General features: G+C 48.0%; 1 protein-coding gene across 1 annotated transcript in view; it reads right to left on the minus strand.

The window, feature by feature from the left end:
- Window positions 1–475: 475 nt before the first annotated feature.
- The window catches only part of NEU1 (neuraminidase 1), a 15,841-nt gene continuing 7,173 nt past the window's right edge, over window positions 476–9,143 (minus strand). Inside the window, exon 7 of the mRNA XM_021717920.1 lies at window positions 476–486. The gene's annotated coding sequence lies outside the window, so the exon portion shown is untranslated. The remainder of the gene's footprint in view (window positions 487–9,143) is intronic.

A 9,143-nucleotide genomic window follows, 5' to 3' on the forward strand; every position in this document is an offset into this window, starting at 1 on the left:
GCCCCAGGAGGGTCTCGAACCCCGCGGGCTCAGGCAATCCACTCACCTCAGCCTCCCAAAGGCGCGGGATTACAGGCTGAGCCACCGAGCCCAGCTGTATTTTTTTTTTTTGAATTGGAGTCTCACTTCGTTGTCCAGGCTGGAATGCAGTGGCATGCCCATGGCCATCCCAGCCTCGAACTGCTGGGCTCCAGCGATCCTTCCACCTCAGCCTTCCAAGTAGCTGGAATGACAGGTGTGCACTACCATGCCCGGCTAATATTTTCATTTGTTGTAGAGACGTGGTCTCGCCAAGCTGCCCGGCCTGGTCTCACACCCGCAGGCTCAGGCAATCCACTCACCTCAGCCTCCCAAAGTGCTGGGATTACAAACTGAGCCACCAAGCCCAGCTATATGTATCTTTAATAACTATTTCATTTTATTTTATTCTGTTTTATTTTGAGTTGGAGTCTCACTCTATTGCCCAGGCTGGAGTGCAGTGGCACACTCACAGCCACTGCAGCCTCGACCTGCTGTGCTCAGGAGATCCTTCTGCCTCAGCCTTCCGAGTAGCCAGAACTACAGGCATGTGCTACCACACCCGGTTAATTTTTTCATTTCTTGTAGAGACGAGGTCTCACCAAGTTGCCCATGCTGTTCTCAAACCCATGGGTTCAGGCAATCCCCTGGCCTTGGCCTCCCAAAGTGCAGGGATTATAGGCTTAAGCCACCATGCCCAGTCTAAATGTTTTGAATACATTCCCAGGTAATGCTGCTGCCCATCCTGAGACACTGAGAACCACTGGCAGAACCCTATATCCATTCTGAACATATCTTTCCTTATGAATGAAGTACCCATCATGTGCTGGGTGTTGTGGCAGGCATTCATCATGCTGAGGTAAATAGAGCAGGTTTGGTTCTTGCCAACTCTTGTGGTTATTGGTTTCCGTAGTCACAAAATTCTTCCTGAAATTTTCTCTTTTTTTTGAGTTGGAGTCTCACTTTGTTGCTCAGGCTAGAGCACAGTGGCATGCTCACGGCCATCACAGCCTTGACCTACTGGGCTCAGGCAATCATTCTGCTTCAGCCTTCCAAGTAACTGGAACTACAAGCATGTGCTACCACGCCTGGTTAATATTTTTGATTTATTTTAGAGACAAGGTCTCACCAAGTTGCCCAGGCTGGTCTCAAACCCCTGAGCTCAGGTAATCCTCTCGCCTACCAAAGTGCTGAGATTACAGGCTTGAGCCACCACTCCTCTTAATAAGTTTAATTAAGATGATGTGTGTAACTGCAGAACTCTTTAAAAATATCGTTTTAACTTTTTCTCTTTTTAAGAGTCGGGAGTTTCCCTCTGTCACCTTGAGTGCAGTGACTGGAGTGCAGTGGCTCAGTCATAGCTCACTGCAGCCTCGAACTCCTGGACTCAAGTCATCCTCCTGCCTCAGCCACCGGAATAGCTGGGAATATAGGCATGAATCATCACATTTGGCCTAAATCTCTTATTATTAGATTTTAGCCAAGGAAAACAGCTGATATTTCTGGCTTATTCTTTTGAACCAAAGGTACCCTCCCAAGTGAAACCAATAATCCTTAACCAAAGTCATGACTTGGGCCTACTGTGGTGACTCGTGGCTGCAATCCCAGCACTTTTGGAGATGGAGGCTAGAGGATAGCCTGAGCCCAGGGGTTCAAGACCAGCCTGGGCAACTTTTCGAGGCCTTATCTCTACAATAAATCAAAAAAATTAGCCAGGAGTGGTGGCGCACGCCTGTAGTTCTAGCTATTTGGAAGACTGAGACAGAAGGATCACCTGAGCCCAGCAAATTGAGGCTGCGGTGGCTGTGAGCGTGCCATTGCACTGCAGCCTGGGTGACAGAGTGAGACTCTGACTCAAAAAAGAAAAAGAGCCAGGTGCGGTAGCTCAGGCCTGTAATCCCAGCACTTTGGGAGGTAGAGGTGAGAGGCTTGCCTGAGTCCATAGGTTTGAGACTAGCCTAGGCAACATGTCAAGACCTCATCTCTGCAATAAAATACAAAAATTAGCTGGGCATGGTTGTGCATGCCTGTAGTTCCAACTACTTGGAAGGCTGAAGCAGAAGGATCACCTGAGCCCAGCAGTTTGAGGCTGCAGTGGCTGTGAATGTGACACTGCATTCTAGTCTGGGCAACAGAGTGAGACTCTCACTAAAAAAAAGAAAGAAAGAAAGAAAACAGCAACAACAACACAAAAGGTGTGACTTGAACAAGAATGCATAAGGCATCTCCAAAGAGATGAGTGCACACCCCAAAAACCACATAAATGTCAAATCAAAAGGGACTGATTTCCTCACCAGGAGTCGAATCCAGACCACAGGTAGTGAAACCACAGAACTTCCTTTTCTTTTCTTTTTTTTTGAAGTCATAGTCACACTCTGTCGTCCAGGCTAGATTGCAGTGTCATGATCATGACTCACTGCAACCTCAAAGTACAAGTGTGCGCCACCACTCCTGGTGAATTAAAAAAAAATTTTTTTTTTGGTAGAGACAAGGTCTCATTATGCTGCCTAGGCTGGTCTCAAACTTCTGGGCTCAAGCAATCCTCCCACTTCTGTCTCCCAAAGAGCTGGGGTTACAAGTATGAGCCACTGTGCCCAGAAAGCATCTGGCAAAGTCCAGAATTTTCTGAGTAATGACCAGAATACAAAGTGGAGCAGTATTTATTTGGTGTGTGTGTGTGTGTGCGCTTTTTTTGAATAGGTGTCTGTCATCCAGACTAGAGTGCAGTAGGGTCTTGCTATGCTGCCCAGAGTAGTCTTGAACTTCTGGGCTCAAGCAACACTCACCTTGGCCTCCCAAAGTGCCGGGATTACAGGCATGAGCCACCGCACCCACAAGGTGTCTGAGAAAGTCTGGAATTTTCACTGCCTGTGAAATGACCAAAATACAAGGTGGAGAAGCCTTTAGTGTGTGTGTGTGTGTGTGTGTGTGTGTGTGTGTGTGTGTGTGTGTAGGGGGTCTCTGTCGCCCAGGCTAGAGTGCAGTGGTACGATCATCACTTACTGTGGCTTCAAACTATAGGCATGTACCATTACTCCTAGTTAATTAAAAAAAATTTTTTTTTTTAGTTGGAGTCTCACTCTGTCACTGAGGCTGGAATGCAGTGGCAGGCTCACGGCCACCGCAGCCTTGACCTGCTAGGCTCAGGTGATCCTTCCACCTCAGCCTTCCAAGTAGCTGGATGTACAGGTGTGCGCTACCACACCCGGCTTATATTTTAATTTATTGTAGAGACAAGGTGTCACCAGATTGCCTGGACTGGTCTCAAATCCCTGAGCTTAGGCAGTCCTCTTGCCTCAGTCTCCCAAAGTGCTGGGATTATAGGCTTGAGTCACTGTGCCCTGCAAAAAAAATTTTTTTGTAGAGACGCGACCTCGCTATGCTGCCCAGGCTGGTCTTGAACTCCTGGGCTCAAGCAATTCTCCCGCCTCAGCCTCCCAAAGTATTGGAATTACAGGCATGAGCCACTATATCCACAAAGCATCTGGCAAAGTCCAGAATTTTTACTGCCTGTGTAATGACCAGAGTACAAGGTGGAGCCACCTTTAGTGTGAGTGTGTGTTTGTGTGTGTGTGTGTGTGTGTGTGTGTGTTTTGAGTAGGGGTCTCTGTCGCCCAGGCTAGAGTGCAGTGGCACAATTATTGCTCACTGTGAGCAGTCTTGACCTCCTGTAATTATGCAATCGCAGCTTGACCTTGTGAGCTCAGATGATCCTTCCGCCTCAGCCTCCCAAGTAGCTGGGACTATAGGCATGAACCACTACGCCTTACCAATATAGAGTAGGTTCCATAGAGACTTGAACTTGGAATTGCTGGATTCAGAGTCCAGGGTGCTAATCATTATACCACAAAATCTTGCTATCGTGAATCCCGCTGGCGATTCAAAGTAGGCAGTTTGAAAAGTTGAAGGATTTTAACTTGTTTTAGTTGATCTCAGTTGGAATGCTGCTTAGATAATTCACTGGATAGTTGTCGCATTTTAATAATCCCAGTGGTTCTATTTTTGTTCTGTAGTTGTTTTGTGTGCTCCTTCCGTTCTAAATTTACATTTCCCCCTTGTGGATTATCATCAGTCTTTCAATTATGTGGCTTGTTCCTTCTGTCCTAAATTTAAATACATTACCCGCTTTTAGACTATCAATCTTTCAATTACATGCTTTATTGCTCTAAGTAAATGTTCAATGGGCGGACTTTTAAACTTATCTTCTGTTTCCTTTCTTTTCTTTTTTCTTTTTTTTTGGGGGAGGGGGGTTTTGAGTTGGAGTCTCACTTCATCGCCCAGACTGGAGTGCAGTGGCTGCTCCCGGTCACTGCAGCCTCGACCTGCTGGGCTCTGGCGATCCTTCCGCCTCAGCCTTCCGAGTAGCCAGAACTACAGGTACGCGCTACCATGCCCGGCTGATTTTTTGATTTATTGTAGAGATAAGGTCTCGCCAAGTTGCCCAGGTGGGTTTCGAACCCACGGGTTCAGGCAATCCACTCACCTCAGCCTCCCAAAGCGCTGGGATTACAGGCTGAGCCACCGAGCCCGGCTCTTTTTTCTTTTTTTAATGAATCTTTATTTATTTTTGAGTTGGAGTCTTACTCTGTTGCGCAGGCTGGAGTGGAGTGCAGCAGCACGCTGTTCACGGTCACCACAGCCTTGAACAGCTGGACTTAGGTGATCCTGCCACCTCAGTTTTCCAAGTAATTGGAACTACAGGCACGTGATATCACGCCCAGCGAATTTTTTTTTTTTTTTTTGAGTTGGAGTCTCACTCTGTCACCCAGACTGGAGTGCAGTGGCCACTCCTGGCCACCGCAGCCTCAACCTGCTGGGCTCCGGCGATCCTTCAGCCTCAGCCTTCCAAGTAGCTGGAACTATAGGCATGCGCTACCACGCCCGGCCAATTTTTTGATTTTTATTGTAGAGATGAGGTCTCGCCAAGTTGCCCAGGCGGGTCTCGAACCCGCGGGCTCAGGCAATCCACTCACCTCAGCCTCCCAAAGTGCTGGGATTACAGGCTGAGCCACCGAGCCCGGCTGAATTTTTTGATTTATTGTAGAGATGAAGTCTCGCCAAGTTTCCCAGGCTGGAAACAAGTTTCTCAGGCTCGAACTTGTGGGCTCAGGCAATCCTCTCACCTTGGCCTCCCAAAGTGCTGGGATTATAGGCATGAGCCACTACGCCTGCCTCCTTTCTTTTCTCTTTTTTAAGAGATGTGGTCTCCCTCTGTCTCCCAAACTAGGGTACAGTGGGACATCATAGCTCATTATAGTCTCAAACTCCTGGGCTCAGAGAATCCTCAGACTCCTGAGTAGCAGGGATTATAGGTGTGTGTCACCACACCTGGCTTGGTCAAGCATTTCTTTCTTTCTTTCTTTTGTTTGAGTAGGAGTTTCACTCCATCACCCAGGCTGGAGTGCAATGGCACGCTCACGGCCACCCAGTGTCACCCTGCTGGGCTCAGGCGATCTTTCTGCCTCAGCCTTCCAAGTAGCTGGAACTATATGCCCGGCTAATTTTTTCATGTATTGTAGAGACGAGGTCTCACCAAGTTGCCCAGGCTGGTCTTGAACCCGTAGTCTTGGGTAATCCTTTCACCTCAGCCTCCCAAAGTGCTGGGATTACAGGCTGAATCACTGAGCCCGGCCTGCCTAAGCATTTCTAACACATTCCCAGGTAGTGCTGCTGCCATCCTGGGACACTTTGAGAACCACTGGTGGAATACTCTACCCATTCTGAACATGTCTTTCCTTATGAACTAAGCACCCACCACATGCCAGGTGATGTGGCAGGCATTCATTATGCCAAGGTAAATACTTGTCAGCTATTTCATTTATTGATTTCTTTTTTTTTTTTTTTTTGAGTTGAAGTCTCACTCTGTTGCCCAGACTGGAGTGCAGTGGCCGCTCCCAGCCACCGCAGACTCGACCCACTGGGCTCCAGCGATCCTGCCGCCTCAGCCTTCCGAGTAGCCGGAATTACAGGCATGCGCTACCACACCCGGCTGATTTTTTTGGTTTATTGTAGAGATGAGGTCTCGCCAAGTTGCCCAGGCGGGTCTCGAACCTGCGGGCTCAGGCAATCCACTCACCTCAGCCTCCCAAGGCACGGGATTACAGGCTGAGCCACCGATCCCAGCTGATTTCTTCTTCTTTGAGTTGGAGACTCACTCTGTCCCCCAGGCTGAAATGCAGTGGCATATTCATGGCCACCGCAGCCTCGACCTGCTGGGCTCAGGGGATCCTTCTGCCTCAGCCTTCCAAGTAGCTGGAACTACAGGCATGCACCACCAATGCCCAGCTAATATTTTAGATTTATTGTAGAGATGAGGGCTCACCAAGTGGTCCAGGCTGGCCTCGAACCTGTGAGCTCAGGCAATTGTCTCACGTCAGTCTCCTAAAGCAGTTATTAGTTTCTTTAAATACAAAATTCTTCCTTGAAATTTTCTCTCTCTCTCTTTTTTTTTTTAGTTGGAGTCTCACTGTGTTGCCCAGGCTAGAGTGCAGTAGCACACTCACGGCCACCGCAGCCTCGACCAGCTGGTCTTAGGTGATCCTTCCACTTCAGCCTTCCAAGTAGCTGGAACTACAGGCATTTGCCATCATGCCTGGCTAATTTTTTGATTTATTGTAGAGATAAGGTCTCAGCAACTTGCCCAGGTTGGTCTCGAACCCGTGGGTTCAGGCAGTCCTCTCACCTCAGCCTCCCAAAGTGCTGGGATTATGGAAGTGAGCCACTGTTCCTGGCTGAAATTTTCTCTTTGAGATATTTCTTCAGTGTTTCTTGAAATCTACTCTTCCTAGGCTGGGAGTGGTGGCTCATGTCTGCAATCCCAGCACCTTGGGAGAAGGTGAGAGGATTGCCTGAGCCCACAGGTTTGAGATCAGCCCGGGCAACAAGGTGAGACCTTGTCTCTACAATAAATCAGAAAATTAGCCAGGCTTGGTGACGCACACCTGTAGTTCTAGTACTTGGAAGACTCGGGTGTAAGGATCACCTGAGCCCAGCAGGCTATGGTGGCCATGAGCATGCCACTGTCCTCCAACCTGGGCGACAGAGTGAGACTCAGACTCAAAAAAAAGAAATCTACTCTTCCTATGTCTAGGCTACCCAGCTAAGAGAATGTTTCTCAAAGTGCAGCACAGGGATCCCAGGATTACACTCCCCTGTAGTTCCTATTAAAAATGCAGACTTTGGGACCCTGATTCTAAAGATACTAAACCTGGAGGTTTGGAGCAGGGCCCGTGGCTCTGGTTTATTTTTATTTTATTTTATTTATTTTTATTTTTATTGTAGTGATGAGGTCTCTCCACGTTGTCCAGGCTGGTCTCAAACTCCTGGGCTCAGGCAATCCTCTCGTCTCAGCCTCTCAAGGTGCTGGGATTATAGGGGTGAGCTACCGTACCTGGTTGTAGCTCTGGCTTATAATGAGCTCCACATCTCCTTTCTGGGGATGAGAGGAGGAGGAGAGAAGAGGAGGTCCTTGAGAATCATCTCTCTAAGCCGGGGGTTCTTGGCTATGAAGAAAGAAAGTGGGTGGTCACTTCCTTATCTATCTATTTTTAGAAATGGGGTCTCACTCTGTTGCCCAGGCTGGAGTGCAGTGGTGCAATCATAACTCACTGCAGCCTCCAACTCCTGGGCTCAAGGGATTCTTCTGTCTCAGTCTCCTAAGTAGTTCCAGCTACTTGGAAGGCATGAGCCATTGCACACAGCCTTCTTTCTTTCTTTCTTTCTTTTTAGTAGGAGTCTCACTCTGCTGCCCAGGCTGGAATGCAGTGGCATGCTCACAGTCACTGTAGCCTTGACCTGCTGGTCTCAGCTAATCCTTCCGCCTCAGCCTTCCAAGTAGCTGGAACCTCAGGTGTGTGCCACCACACCTGGCTAATTTTGGTTTATTGTAGAAACAAGTCCTCACCAAGTTGCCTAGGCTGGTCTTGAGCCCCTGGGCTCAGGCAATCCTCTTGCCTCCACCTCCCAAAGTACTGGGGTTATAGGCATGATCCATTGCACCCAACCCTTCAGTGATTTCATAACTGGAAATCCAAGGGACATAGGAAGAAATTAAATGACGTTGAGGAAGCAAACTGACAAATCCAGAGAGAATGTTCTACAGGACAAATAATCCTGGCTCTGCATAGTTGGCATTGAAAAAAAGTAAAAGGAAAAAAAAGGAAGAGGTGGACTATTGTAGATTAAGAGATATAAGAGATAACAAAATGCAATGTGAGCCTGGTATAGTAGTGTATGACATAATCCCAGCTACTCAGGAGGCTGAGGCAGAAGGGTTGCCTGAACCCGGGAGTTGTTTTTTTTGTTTTTTTTTTTTAATTGTTTGTTTTTTTGAGTTAGAGTCTTACTCTGTTGCCCAGGCTGAAGTGCAGTGGCACGCTCACAGCCACCATAGCCTCGACCTGCTGTGTTCAGGTGATCCTTCTACTTCAGCCTTCCAAGTAGTTGGAACTACAGGTGTGTGCCACCACGTCCAGCTAATTATTTATTTATTTATTTATTTATTGCAGAGATGAGGTCTCACCAGGTTACCCAGGCTGGTTTTGAACTCATGAGCTCAAGCAATCCTCTTGCCTCAGCCTCCCAAAGTGCTGGGATTACAGGCGTGAGTCACCACTCTCAGCCTGAAGCCAAGGTTTGAGACCAGTATGGGAAACACAGTGAGAACCTATCTCTAAAAAAAATAAAATAGAAGCAATATGTAGACTTTCTTTGAATCTTGTTTTGCTTTTTTTTGTTTTTTTGCTTTTTTTTGAGTTGGAGTCTCACTCTGTCACCCAGACTGGAGTGCAGTGGCCACTCCCGGCCACCGCAGCCTCAACCTGCTGGGCTCTGACAATCCTTCCGCCTCAGCCTTCCAAGTAGCTGGAACTACAGGCGCGCGCTACCACGTCCAGTTAATTTTTGATTTATTGTAGAGATGAAGTCTCGCCAAGTTCCCCAGGCGGGTTGCGGCCTCAGGCAATCCACTCACCTCAGCCTCCCAAGGCACGGGATTATAGGCTGAGCCACCGAGTCTGGCTTGAATCTTGTTTTGAACAATTCAACTGTAAGACATTTTTGAAGGCTGGGTGCAGTGACTCAAGCCTGTAATCCCAGCACTTTGGGAGGCAGAGGTGAGAGGATTG

The sequence above is a fragment of the Carlito syrichta genome, unplaced genomic scaffold (genome assembly GCF_000164805.1).
Source record: "Carlito syrichta isolate Samal-C Ts95f unplaced genomic scaffold, Tarsius_syrichta-2.0.1 Scaffold311524, whole genome shotgun sequence".
In the NCBI taxonomy this organism is placed as follows: Eukaryota; Metazoa; Chordata; class Mammalia; order Primates; family Tarsiidae; genus Carlito; species Carlito syrichta.